Source organism: Hypanus sabinus, chromosome 5, assembly GCF_030144855.1.
Source record: "Hypanus sabinus isolate sHypSab1 chromosome 5, sHypSab1.hap1, whole genome shotgun sequence".
Classification (NCBI taxonomy): Eukaryota; Metazoa; Chordata; class Chondrichthyes; order Myliobatiformes; family Dasyatidae; genus Hypanus; species Hypanus sabinus.
The window spans coordinates 170,531,751-170,545,967 of record NC_082710.1 but is presented as its reverse complement, the minus strand read 5'-3'; the positions used below and the strand labels follow the sequence as shown (position 1 = coordinate 170,545,967).

The window sequence follows — 14,217 nt, the reverse complement described above, 5'->3', positions numbered from 1 at the left end:
TCAGGTCAGTCCTTGGCAGCATTAGTGGAACCAAGCTGTTTTAGTGCCAGGGTGAGTCAGGCTCAGAGCCGTCAGAAACTCTGTCGCCTGTCCCGACAGAAATAGAAATGATCCCATTCAGTGTCCTCCTACAGGTCATAAACAGATTCCCATTCCTCCCCCACTCACTGACCAGCGCCATCGCTGGAGATCACCACACTGAGGGAATATTTCGAGCTCGGTGGTGGGAGGAGGGAACCTGGAGCCGACACGCTGCAGGTTAGGATGAGATCCACGCAGAGGTCTGATCTCAGCAGAGAATCACTGTCAGGCCAATAGGCCTTCCTCCCACCTGGGGGTGTGTGTGTGTGTGTATGTGTGTGTGTGTGTGTGTGTGTGTGTGTGTGTGTGTGTGTGTGTGTGTGTGTGAGTGTGTGTGTGTGTGTGTGTGTGTGTGTGTGTGTGTGTGTTTATTTCTGTGCCTATGCATGCCTCCGAAGTTGTGATTTGTGAATATGTGTCAGTCTATATTTACGTGTGTCCATTTTTGCATTTGTATGTGAAAGAGACAGTAGTTTTGTGTGTTTGTTTCCATAAGTGAGTCAACATCAGAACATCATACAGAACAGAAACATTCCCTTCGGCCCATCGTGTCATTGCTAACCATTTTGCCCATCCACACTACCCTCCTTTGTCCATATGAAGTCTTTATCCTAAGTCTCTAAATATCTCTTAAACATAGGATTGTATCTGGTTTCACACCCCCTCTGGCAATGTCTTCCAGATAGCAACTCCTTTCTCGGTAAAACATATTCCCCCCTCAAAATCCCTTTGAAGCTCCTTCCTTACATCTTAAATCCACAGGTTTGATTCCCCTACCATGGGGAAAAAAAGATTATGACCACCTACCCTATATATACCTCATATAATTTCAGAGCACTCCTTCACTCCAGGGAGGACAAGCCGGGGCTATTTGCTCTCCTCATAATGAGAGTCGTCTAATCCAGGCTATATCTTGGTGAATCTCCTCTGCACCCTCTGCTGTGCAATCACATCCTCACTGTAGTTTGGTGCCCACAAATTCACACAGTGCTCCGAGTGTGGACTAACCAGTGCTTTGTAACGCTGCGAGAGGGTGTGTGTTTGGTTTTCTGTGTGTGCCTTATCTACGGGCATTTGTAGTTTATTTGACTGTCCACACGTGTTCATTACAATTTGTCTAAGGGACTGTGTATGCCAGTTAGGGCTTTCAATGAATTAGTGTATGTTAGGGTGTGCCAAACTTAGTTTTTTATTTACCTAGCAGGGTAGGTACTTCCAACCCTCTGAGCCACACCGCCCCAGCAACTCCTGACAACCCCAATTAACCCTAACTTAATCTTGGGATGACTTACAACGATCAATTAACCTAGCCTGTATGGCTTTGGACTTTGGGAGGAATCTGACAGCTGGGGAAAACCCACGCATTCCACGAGGACGTGCAGAGACTCCTTACAGAGGACGGCGGAATTGAACTCTGAACTCCGACGCCCCCAAGCTGAAATAGAGTTGCGCTAACCGCTGTACTACCGTGATGCCCAAATGGGTGTGTATGTGTGCACATGGCAGAGGCTGAGAGTGTGGTTTGATTAGGCTGTGGCGTGTGTGTGCGAGAGAGTAAAAGAGTGTGTGTTAAAGTTTATGTGTGTGCTTGTGGCTGGGTGGACTACAGCCTCTCCGTGTCACACTCATGGTGTGGAGACCCTGGTATCCAGCCTCCCAACCTACCCGTCTCCAGCTCTTCCCACAGCTCTGGGCACTGATCTCACTGCCGTGGCTGAGTTTCTCCCTGAGGAATTGATCGGCCTTTTTGGTTGGGTTCCCAGCACCTGCCGAGCTCCACGGCTGGGGTGGCGGGGGAGGGTTGCAATAAACAGATGAAGAGAATTACTCCCCCGCTCCGTTCCCAGGAATCACTGGCTCCAGTATAGTAGCAGAAAATCGGCAAGATTGCAAAGCAAATCGGAGGATTAGTGAGGGAGGGCCGGCCGAGGTTTGCCACCCTGCAACAGAAGGAACCTCATCCTCCCTGCTTTCTCAGTGCCGTCTCACAAAGGGCCCTTCAGCCCTGCTTCCTTCCCACTTCGGCTGCCCTTCTCTCCCAGTAACATCATGCAAGGGAACAGCAATGGAGAGCAATGGAGGGCAATGGATGTGGACATTGGGGAAGAAAGTTGAAGCCATTCTGAGGTACAGTGAAAGGTTTGTCTTGCATTCTGTTCATAGACTAATTCACTGGGGTACACTGGGATAGAACAAGGTAAAGCAATAACAGAATGCAGAGTAATGTGTAGCAACTACAGAGAAAATGCAGTGCAAGCGGACAGTAAGGTGCAAGGCATTGTAGATTGCACAACGAGGTAGATTGTGAGGTCAAGAATCTATCTTATTGTACGATGGAACAATTAGCCTCATGACGGCGGGGTAGACGCTGTCCTTGAGCCTGCTGGTACTTGCTTTCAGGCTTTTGTATGGAAATGGGAGGAGGGGGGAGAATGGGAGGCGTGTGTCAGGTCTTTGATTATGCTGATTATGTTTATCAAGGCTGTGAGAAGGCAGAGTCCATTGCAGGGAGGCTGGCCCCTGTGACGTGTGAGCTGTGTTTCTTGCTGTCACGAGCGGAGCAGTTGTCTATACCAACCCATGATGCATCCAGGCAGGATGCTTTCTATGGTGCATTGATAAAAGTTGATAAGGGTTGGCTTGACGGAGACGTGCCAGGTTTCTTTAGCCTCCTGAGGAAGTTAGTGGTGTCAGGGTTGCTGTGTACTATGTCCCTAATCCCCATCTTTACCACTGCTAGGTTATAGATAATGGGTAAATACAGGGCGTGACCGAACCAGGCCACCCCACCTCCAACGGGTGCTAGCTCCGCTTCTTCCCCTCGGTAGGCTCACTGGGTTCGAGTCCCACTCCAGTGCAAAAAAAAACAGGACGCAATTCTGCACATACCCGCCAACTCTTACCAATTTCTATCCATGTGCCAAAGCAAGCTTTCTATCTGGATGTATAATGGCTTGGTATAGTAACTGCTCTGCATGTGATCACATGAAATGGCGGAGAGTTGTGGACCCGCTTAGCATGTCACAGGAACCAGCCTCCCTTCCGTGGACTCTGCCTACACTTTTTGCTGCATAACCAAATACGCAACCCTCTCTGGACATTCTCTCTTCTCCACTCTTCCATGGCGCAGAATATACAAAGGCCTGAAGACACACACGGCCAGGCTTAATTAATATCAACCTCTTGTATGACAAGATGGATTCTTGGCCTCATAATCTACCCTGCTACGATCTTGCACTTTATCATTTACCTGCACTGCGCTTTCTGGCAGCTTTTACACTTTATTCCTTGTTCTAGTTCAAGTTCAAGTACAAATTTAATTGCCATTCAGCCATACGTGAATACAGCCAAATGAAAATGTTACTCCAGAGCCAAGGTACAAAACACAATACCAACAGTCACACACAGTACAAGGCATGTACAGCGCATATAAGAGACCGGTAAAGTACAGTCACACAAAGAAAACTACAGTCCAAGTCCCAGAGTCCATGAAAGTTGCAGCAGTCTGCAATCAAACACAATACAGCTTGACTTCTGCTAAGCAAACACTGGAGAGCAGCACCAATGCCAGCAGCATGGATGCCACACCACACCCCCTCTGTTGCCTTTCTCCAGGGTAGCTGCACACAGCCAATACAGCAGCTTGAGGCCTAGTCCATACTACAACCAAGCCCACATAGCTCCCTCTCCCCACCATTCACCAATAAACCAGTGACCCTGACTTGCAGAATTTCACATTTCCATTGTCCAACGGAGCCTTGCAACCACAAGAAGAGTGACACTGTTAGACTACACAGTCTTTGTGTACTGACTCCAGTGCCTCTCTTTCACAGGCAGTAGCACAGTCCTCACCCAGTCCAGCTCCCTCAGTTTCTCTGGCAATGAGCAACTCTCTGATGGGGTAGACCTGCAGTACTTTAAGTTCTTAATGTCCAGCAATTGAAAAAAAATTTAGGAAGGCAATAACGCCTTTGGTTGGTCCCTTAGAAGGGGCTGTGTCTGAATGCACTGCCATCTTACTGGGATTCAATGCATTGTGCTTTGGTCTGTATGAATGGTATACAAAGCAAGCTTTTCATTGTACCTTGGAAGATGCCGCAATAATAAAACAATAATTCTCGGGTTTATACGTAAATAAAGTAAACCAAAAGCAATACTGAGCAGAGTGCAGCACAGTCAGAGGACCCGCAGTCCATTCGGAGCGAAACCCAGATCTACCTATCTAACTACCTCAGTAGACCTTTCCCTCTCTCCAACCCTGTCTCCCCCTTCCCCTCCCCCCCTCTCTCAACCCCCTTCCCACTCTTGGAGGGTGATCTAGCACTCCTGTTTTTAATACTCCAAACATGAGGAAAAGATTCTATCTTCCCGATCTATCCCTCTTGTAATTTTGCATTCTTCTATCCGTTCTGCCCTCAGTACTCCAGGGATAACAAGCCCAGTCTGTCTAGTCTCCCCCCGAAACTAAGGTCCACTGACCAGGGCAATAAATCTGCACTCTCTTTTCTCAGGTGAACCTGGTGAACCCTGGTGAACCTCGTCTGAGCCCCATGCTGCACGATCACGCCCTCCCTGTAGTGTTGGTCAGACTTGGAGGACTGCGAGCGGCATTGAGCTCCATTTCCTCTCCGTGGCATTGGAAAGGGTTTACAAGCATGATCCTGGGAATGAATGGTTAATGCACGAGGAGCTCTGAGGCTCTTTTCCTCCCCTGGGTTTTAGAAGAATGCAGGGGAACTCATAGAAACCTATCTAATATTGAAAGGCCTAGTTAGAGTGGCTGAATGGCCTAATTCTGCTCCTGAGTCTCAAGGTTTTATGGTGGTGACCAGAACTGCAGACCCTCAGCTGAGTTGTGATTGATCCATGGCTCTCCAGGCCTGGCAGTGCAGTTTCTTTATTTTTATTGAGAGATACAGCACAGTAACAACTTGGCTATGGACAGTTGCAAGCCTGGCTGTGAAAGGAGGAGGGTTGGGCATGGGGCTAGCAGCCTCACCTGTTACAACTCAGAGCTACAGACATGCTAACGGAAGCTCTAAGGACCTCATCCTGTGAGAGCAAGGGTACTCCAAGAAGATGTGCTACGCCTGAGGTCAGCTTGATTGACTGGCCCAGGACAGAGGACCCTGGTGAGCTGTGGTTGGCAGCCCAAGCCCCAGTAGGGGTGATGGACTTTAGAGAAGAGAGGCAGCCTGGTAACAGGCCCTTCCTGCCCAATGAGCCCTGTCTGCCCTGCTAGAACCCCATCTGCCCAGCAAGACCCTTGCGACCAATTGACACTCTAACCCATATGTCCTTAGAATGTGGGAGGAAACCAGAGCACACAGAGGAAACCCAGATGGGCCCTGGAGGACGTACAAACTCCACACAGACAGTGGCAAAATTAAACCCAAACTACTTCTGCTAACTACTACCATAAAGTTCTGCTCCGAATCAGCTGTCTATCACTGACAATCCACCCCCTCCTGTGTGCCATCCCCAGTCTCTATCTCAGTGCCATAGCTGGGATCTAGCTGTGCAAAACTTGCCTTCCGGTTTAAACCTTGGGCCCGAGCTAACTTGGTCAACTCCTTGCCTGTCAGTCACCCTGAGAATATTCGATGGAGGGATTCCATGGAAACCTTTTCGCACCATTTGTGAGCCTCAGTGACCTCTGCTGGCAGACAGCAACCCCCCCACCCCCACGACACACTGGAGTAAAGTTCAGGGGTCAGACAACTGCAGGCAAATCTTACCGTGCAGAAACCCAAACCTGATGGCTGACAGACGGCAATGCAGTTGTGTCTTCTGCCCTCGTCATTCACAACAGTGGGCATGGGGAAACGGTTTAGAAGGTGCCAACGGAGTGTCAAGGTACTGCAGTGTATTTTATAGCCTCAGTGATACAGGGAGTGAGACATCATCATCATCTCCACCCATCCAGGCCACACCATCTTCTCACAGCTACCATTGGGCAGGAAGTACAGAAGCCTGAAGTCCAACACCACCAGGTTCAGGAACAGCTATCTACCTTCAACTAGTCAGTTCTCTAACCAACCAGCACACCATAATCACTACATACAGTACAGCAACAGTGTGACTACTGTGATCACTTTGCACTACAACAGTCTTTTTTGTCAACCCTTTCATTTCTTTCACCAAAGTGCATGACCATGCACTACCCAACTCTGTATTCCATCTTCCACTTCTTTGCCCGTTCTCCTAATCTGTCTCTTCTTCTGAAGCCTCTCTACTTCCACAGAACTACCTGTCCCTCCACCTATCTTTGTATCATCTACAAACTTTGAAGCAAATCCATCAATTCCATCATCCAGTCATTAACATATAATTTAAAACAAATCGGTCCCAACACAGACCGCTGTGGAACACCACTAGTCACCGGCAGTCAAACAGAAAAGGCTCCCTTTATTCCTACTCTTTGCCTTCTGCCAGTCAGCCACTGCTTTATCCATGCTAGAATCTTTCCTGTAATACTACGGGCTCGTAGCTTGCTCGGCAGTTTCACATGTGGCACCTTGTCAAAGGCCTTCTGAAAATCCAAATGCACATCAGCTGATTCTCCTTTATCTATCCTGCTTATTATTGCTTCAAAGAATTCCAACAGATTTGTCAGGCAAGATTTTCCATTGAGGAAGCCATGCTGACTATGGCCTCCAAGTCCACAAGACCACATCCTTAACAATTGACTCCAACATCTTCCCAACCACTGAGGTCAGAGTAACTATCCTATAATTTCCTTTATTCTGCCTCTCTCCCTTCTTGAAGAGTGGTATGACATTTGCAATTTTCTAGTCTTCCAGAACCATTCTGGAATCTAGTGACTCTTGAAAGACCACTACTAATGGCTCCACAATCTCTTCAGCCACTTCTTTCAGGACCCTGGTATGTAGGCTATCCAGTCCAGGTGACTTCTCTACATTCAGACCTTTCAGTTTCCCAAGAACATTCTCCCTAGTCATGGTAACTTCACACACTTCATGACCCCTGACACCTGGAACTGCCTCCATACTGCTTGAGTCTTCCACAGTGAAGACTGATGAAAAATACTTATTCAGTTCATCTGCCATTTCGTTTCTCCCCCCCCCCCCCCCCATTATGACCTCTCCAGCATTGCTTTCCATCGGTCTGATATCACTCTCACCTCTCTTTTACATTTCATGTATCTGAAGAAACTGTTGGTAAATCTAATATGTTTCTGTTCTAGGTGTGATCTTTCTTCTCAAAATTGTGTGTATTTTACATTTAATTTTTTTTTCTAGACAATACTGTTTATATGATGCTCTGTGCCTGATTTTTTCATTGCACTGTGTGTACATGCACTTGTGCATGTGCAATAATCTCCACTGTGACTTTGTCAGGGTTTGGGCAGGAGGCACGGCAACCTGATGTCCCTCATCATCAGGTTCATCAACAGCTACTTCGCTGCGACCATTTGGTCCTTGAACCAACCTGCACAACCCTTGTTACTGCCTTAGTATAGCAACAATATGACCACTTTGCACCAGAGCAGGCTTCCTTTTGATTCTAATTGTTTTCTTCCTTGTAAAAACTGGTGAAAAGTTCATCTTCAATTTATACTTTTTTTTGGTGAATGTTCATCACATCACGGGTAAAGCCCTCCTCACCACATCTACACAAAATGCTGTTGTAGGAAAGCAGCATCTGACATCAGGACCCCCCACCACCCAAGTCATGCTCCCTTCACGATGCTTCCATCAAAAAAAAAGGAACAGGAGCCTCAGAGCCCCCACTACCAGGTTCAGGAACAGTTATTACCTTTCAACCACCAGGCTCTTGAACCAGAGGGGATAACTTCACTTGCCCCACCACTGAAATGTTTCCACACCTATGGGCTCACTTTCAGGGACTCCTCATCTTGTGTTCTTGATGTTTTTTGTTATTATTATTTCTTTATTTTTGTATTGACACAGCTTGTTGTCTTTGGCACACTAGTTGAATGCTCAAATTGGTGCAGTCTTACATCGCTTTTGTTATGGTTATTATTCTATGGGTTTACTGAGTGCATCCGCAAGAAAATGAATCTGAGTTGTGTACGGTGACATATATTTAGTTTGAACTTTATTACATTCACCCTGTTAGACTGAGCTATATTATATCCTGTATACATCAGCCCCTGATTTCAGAATATTACACTATCTCCAATATTATGGGCTCTTTTACATTATTCACCCCACCCCCCCCCCCCCGTGACTTGGCCGAATACTCAGTGATGACACAAGAAGTTTGTGAGTTTAATTTGAACATTCAGTACTATGTGAGCCTGTGATATTGCTGCAAGCAATTTTTTTATAGCACCTGTGCATACACGTGCCTATGCCTATTGCAGTAAACTCAACTTCGATTAATAATAATAATTTTTGAACAGATTTTCTAACATGTTCCATTTATTTTAATCTGTCGCTGTTATAAATAATATATGTAAATAAACAACAGGACTCATCCTTTTTCCTTAAGAAGTCCGTAACTATTGTAACGTTCATTAATCAATGATGATCTCTGCTCAAAATTACCATGGTAATCAAAAGAATTTTTTAGAAGATTACTGCCAATTTGGTTACACACTTTATAAAAGGTTCACTATCCCTTGTCTACCCTATCTGTATCTCATAATCTTAAAAACCTCCATCAGATTTCCTTCCAGCCTCTAACTCTCTAGGAAGGCACAGCAGGTTTTTCCTCACAGCTCAGTGTTGCCCCTGGATGTTGAAGAAGTGGGAACAGAAGATGAATACCAGAGGGTACATGGTTAGACTGTCTCTTGCCAGAGTTCATGTTTGTTTGACACTTATAACACTGACCATCTGCTTATCACCAGCATCTGCCTTCCCACCACATCCAAATCTGCATTCCTCTGGAGATACGCCACTGGACTGCTGCCTCACTCACTCACTCGCGTCAGTTCCCCGCTATGCACCCAGTGTTAACATCACAACCTGTCCCTTTCATGTCTTTGGGCAGCTGTCGACCATTTGCCTGACCGCACCATGACATCACCCTGTTCCCACTCTGTGTTCAGGGCTCGGTTACGTAATCTCGACCCATTCTGTGCTCAGTGTACACTCAGAGGACCCTTTGCTAGGTACCACCTGTACCTCATAAAGTGGCCACTGAGTGTACCGTGTGCTCATGCTCTTCTGCTGCTCCAACATCCAGTTCTACTCTGCGTTTAGAGATGCTCTTCTTCACACCACTGTTGTAATGCATGGTTATTTGAGTATTTTTCCCGCACCATTCTCCGTAAACTTTGGAACTGTTGTGCATGAAAATCACAGGAAATCAGCCATTTCTAAGACACCCAAATCACCCTGTCTGGCACCAACAATTTTTCCACAGTCACAGTCAGTTAGATCACATTACTTCCCCATTCTAATGTTGAGTTTGAGCAACAACTGAACCTCCTGATCGCGCCTTCTTACTTCTATGTGTTGAGTTGCTGCATCATGATTGGCTGATTAAATATTTGCATTAAAGGCAGGTGTACAGATGTACCATCCTTCATACAAAGCATCTGATAGATCATCGTGTATACTCAGGAGTCCAGCATCCTACCCTCTGTATACAGAGCCTGATACATCTCTGTCTGTGCTTTTGGTGACTGTTACATCCCCCCTGTGTTCCGGGCTCTGAAAGTTGCCATCTGTGTTCAAGCTTCTCTACGTTCCCCCTCCATGCTCAAGGGTCTATTCCATTACCCTCTTTATACAGGATTTCATTACATCCTATACACAAGACTCAATACTCAACACTGTGCACAAGGCTCTGTTACATGATACACTGTACGCTGGGCTATGTTACTCAGCCCCTGTACATGGGGCTCCATTATGTCCTATATACAAAGCTTTATAACATCACCCCCTGTACAAAGGGCTCTGTTACATTCCAAACACAGGATTCCATTCCTGTGACAACTAAAACTTTGTTAAACTTCTATAGATGTGCAGTGGAAAGCATATTCGCCAGCTGCATCATGGCCTGGTATGGAAACACCAATGCCTTGAGTGGAAACTCCTACAAAAAGTAGTGGAAGTGGCTCAGTCCAACATGGGTAAAGCCCTCCCCACCACTGAGCACATCTTTATGATGCGTTGTTGCAGGAAAGCTGTATCCAACATAAGGGACGTCCGCCAACCAGGTCATGCTCTCTTCTCACTGCTGCCTTCAGGAAGAAGGTACAGGAGCCTCAGGACCCACATCACAAGGTTCAGGTACAGATATTACCCCTCAAAGAGGATAACTTCACTTGCCCCATCATTGAAATGCTTCCACATCCAATGGACTCACTTTCAAGGACTTTTCATCTCACGTTCTCAATACTTATTGCTTATTTATTATTATTTCTTTCTGTTTGTATTTACAGTTTGTTGCCTTTGCACACTGGTTGAATGCCAAGTTGGTGTGGTCTTTCATTGATTCTATTATAGTTATTATTCTGTTATGGACTTCTTGAGTATGCCTGCAAGAAAATGAATCGCAGGGTTGAATATGGTGACATATATGTACTTTGATAATAAATTTACTTTGAACTTTATTACATCAGTCCTTGTAATTAGAGCTATATTATGTTCCATATACTCAGCTCTGTCGCATCAGCCATTGATTTCACAGTATTACATTATCCCCGTATTATGGACTCTTTTACATTACTGCATCCCACCCCACCCCCCGGCATAAAAGGTGTCTTGGCTGAGCTCTCAGCAATGATCCCAGAGGTTTGTGACTCTCACCTTCCACTCTTTGGACCTGAGGTTGTTGGCACTCTGCTGTAGACCAAGGGAACGGTTGACAGAATCCTAAAAACTCTCACAAGTCATGTTCCTACACCGTCCCACACCTCAAGATGTCTGCTTTTCTCCAGCTGTGCCCCTAGGAGTGTCTCCTCCAACACCCCTCTCCCCTTTCAGTGCTGAATCCTAAGGTTCTGTAACATCCCTTCCACCTGGAAGACTCACAAAACCAGGTTCAAAGGTGCTCCATCATTGGCATCTCCATCACCAACCCCAAAACCATGTTTTGTTTGAGAACTATGTTTTTTGCTTCAGTAAAGATATGTGGCATGTTTGTGGTGTTACACAGGCTTCTCCTCAAGAAATCTGACTGGGAAAAGAGTCCAAGAAACATAAATTAACCATTACTGTCACAACAACAATGGGTTAAGAGCACGGCATGGCAGTCAGCGTGCACCTACACTCTCTGAGTACAGGGCCAAGCACTGAAGGAGTCTGTCGTCGGAGTGCTGGCATGTCTGTGTGTGTGAGTGGGTGGGAAAGGGGCTTGTTTCGTTGCCTTTGTCGTCACTTGAGTTCCTCTGCTGAACATTGTAGACATGCTATGCTGGTGCTGGAATATGTGGCACCGGCTCATCCTTAGGCTGTGTTGGTTGTTGATGCAAACGATGTATTTCACTGGATGTTTCAATGTACATGCGACAAATATATCTGAATCTGAATCAGAAAGAAGCAGAGGCCATTCAGCCCTTCACACATACTCTATCGTTCAACAGGGTCAGGGCTCACCACCTTACTACACTGACCCTGTATTCCTACAGTCGTAATGCACAGAACCAGGCCCTTCAGCCCTCTTCGTCAATGCAGACCATGATATCCATCCATGCAAGTCACACTTGCCCACATTTGGCCCACCTCTTCCATTCTTTTCATTTAAAAATATCTATTGCTCTTGAATATACTTATTGACAGAGTGCCCACCGGGATGATAATTCCAAGGATGCAGCAACCACTGGGTGAGACGATTTCTCTTCACTGTCTACCCACTGATTCTGGGATGTAAATCTTGGTTCTACACTTACTCAGACAGAGGAACCATCATCTCCACACCTATGCCATCAAGCCCCATGCTGTAGGTTTCAATGAACTCACAGCATTAGAGTGAGGCATGAACAGATGACAAATGCAAAAATTCCCAATTCTACATTGTCACCAAGACACAAGTAGGTAAAACAAATACTTATGTGGAATGCCCTTATTTCCCGGTGATACTCCCAGAGGATCCTGTCTTTGTTTGGGAGGGTAAGGGTGGAACTTTATATATCTTGGCCAATGCCCCCCTCTCACTCACGCACACACACATGCAGTGACCCACAAAAATAAGTCTTTCTCTCACACATACACATAAATTCTACCGTGTTTCTTACAAACGTTTGTATTTCATGGTAAAAAACTGTAAAAAAAAATGAATTTCACTTTTTTACACATGCACACAATGAGATACATATAAAAACAGCCTCACACTCATGCCTGGTAGCAGCAGAGTCCAAAACTTGGCTTCCTCTCCTCATAGCAACAGGCCCTTCTGCCCACCAAGTTCATGCCAACAATCAAGCACCCATTTACCCCAATCCTACACTAATCCTATTGTCTTCTCCCCACATTCCCTCAATATTACCCCCACCCCCAGACACTACCCCTCATCTATACACCACGAGCAAGTTAAAGCAACAAATTAACCGATTAACCTGCATGTCTTTGGGGGTGGGAGGTAACTGGAGCACCTGGGGAAAACTCGCCAGGTACTGGGGGAACGTGCAGACTCCACACAGACAGGAGAACATAGGGTTCTGGAGCTGTGAGGAAGTGACCCTTCTATTGGGCAGCCCTACCTCCTCTAGTCCAATGAGATGAGTGTGAGGTCCACCTCACCACTTCTGCTACAATGCCCCTGCCCTGTGCCTCAATCGTTCAACAATAGAGATCTCTCCCACCAGAATCAGAATCAGGTTTAGTATCACCGACAAATGTGATGCGATTTATTGTTCTGTGGCAGCAGGCCACAGACATAAAAAGCTGTAAATTACAATAAGAACTTTATTTTTTTTAAAGGAGATAAATCAGGGGAGCTTTACTCAAGAAAGGGCAAAATATGGAAATCGGCTGACATTTAACTGCTGGTATGAGATGGTCAGTGAGTCAAAGATCTGGAATGGGGGCTGGGTAGAATTGACACCTGTTCGAAGTCCTAAGAGAAAATGAAAAAGGTAATATTCTTAGGTGACCCTCCCGGCAAGAGAAAAGATGAGTGATTTGGGGATATTTCAGATCTTGCACGTCTTCCCGATCGGGAGTCTGCAAGGGGTCAGGGGAAGTAGGTACAACACCAGTTTAAAGATATCTGCCAAACATATGTTGAGGAAATATTAGTCATAAATGATTCGCTTCTTGTGACGGACTGGTGTGATGGAGACGTCTTCTGCAAAGTGAAATTTTGGGAAAGACTAGGGGCCATGGTTGTAAGGTCAAATGCGTAGGGGTGATGCACTCTAACCCCTCATATATCCTCTCCCTTTCCCCACGATATAGCAGGCTAAAGTGATTAACAGGATAGATACTGGCGGGCCGAAGGGCTTCATCCCCACCTTTGGCGCCTACCGAAGATTGCCTAGTGTAACGGTTTCCTCCCGTTCACACAACAGAGCGGGTTGCAAATTGTCCCGACTGTGTTGAGTAAGGTGAGGTTGTTAGGGAGTAGGGCAGAGGGCGAAATTAAGGGGTCGATGGGCCGAAGTACATCTGTCAGGTGTCCCCGGTTCTAGGCACAACCCAAGGACAAGCACCCTGCCAACAAGCTAAGACACAATAACGCGGACACACTGACCTCCGGCAGCCGGCTCTGCGGGCGAGAGGAAGGGTTGGTAACAGCGGGTCACGATCCTTCATCCCCAGCTGAGTGGACGCCAGCAAGCACTTGCCGTCTCCATGGACACTTCTCTCTCTCTAGCTGCCCGGACAGTGATCGCACTTTCGACCGCAGAGGGGAGTGGGCTAGACGGAATGTTGTACTCGAGTCCCAAACCCGCGCTGTCGCCGCCTGATCCGCCTCTCCTTTGTGTCTGCCTCCGCTGGTTCGCACCGATTGGAAGCTCCGAAGCGCTCTCGCTGCTTGCAAGGCATTGCTACGCACCTCCCCGTCCCCACAACCTTGCCCTCCCCCACCCCCGTCCTCAATTACCACTCTCTCTATCCCCTCCCACACTCTCATTAAGGCGCCTCCATCAATCAGCCTAGATGATGGGCTCAGCGCCAACCTGTTAAAACAGGCGGCACGGTCGGGGTAAAAATAACACAGTCCCCTCGGCGATTATTTCTGTGCGTGGACACA

At 46.6% G+C, this 14,217-nt stretch overlaps 1 protein-coding gene across 1 annotated transcript in view; it reads right to left on the bottom strand.

Moving 5' to 3' along the window:
- Positions 1-13,977, bottom strand: part of LOC132394573 (discoidin domain-containing receptor 2-like) — a 133,649-nt gene extending 119,672 nt beyond the window's left edge. Inside the window, exon 1 of the mRNA XM_059970873.1 lies at positions 13,714-13,977. The gene's annotated coding sequence lies outside the window, so the exon portion shown is untranslated. The remainder of the gene's footprint in view (positions 1-13,713) is intronic.
- Positions 13,978-14,217: the final 240 nt, after the last annotated feature.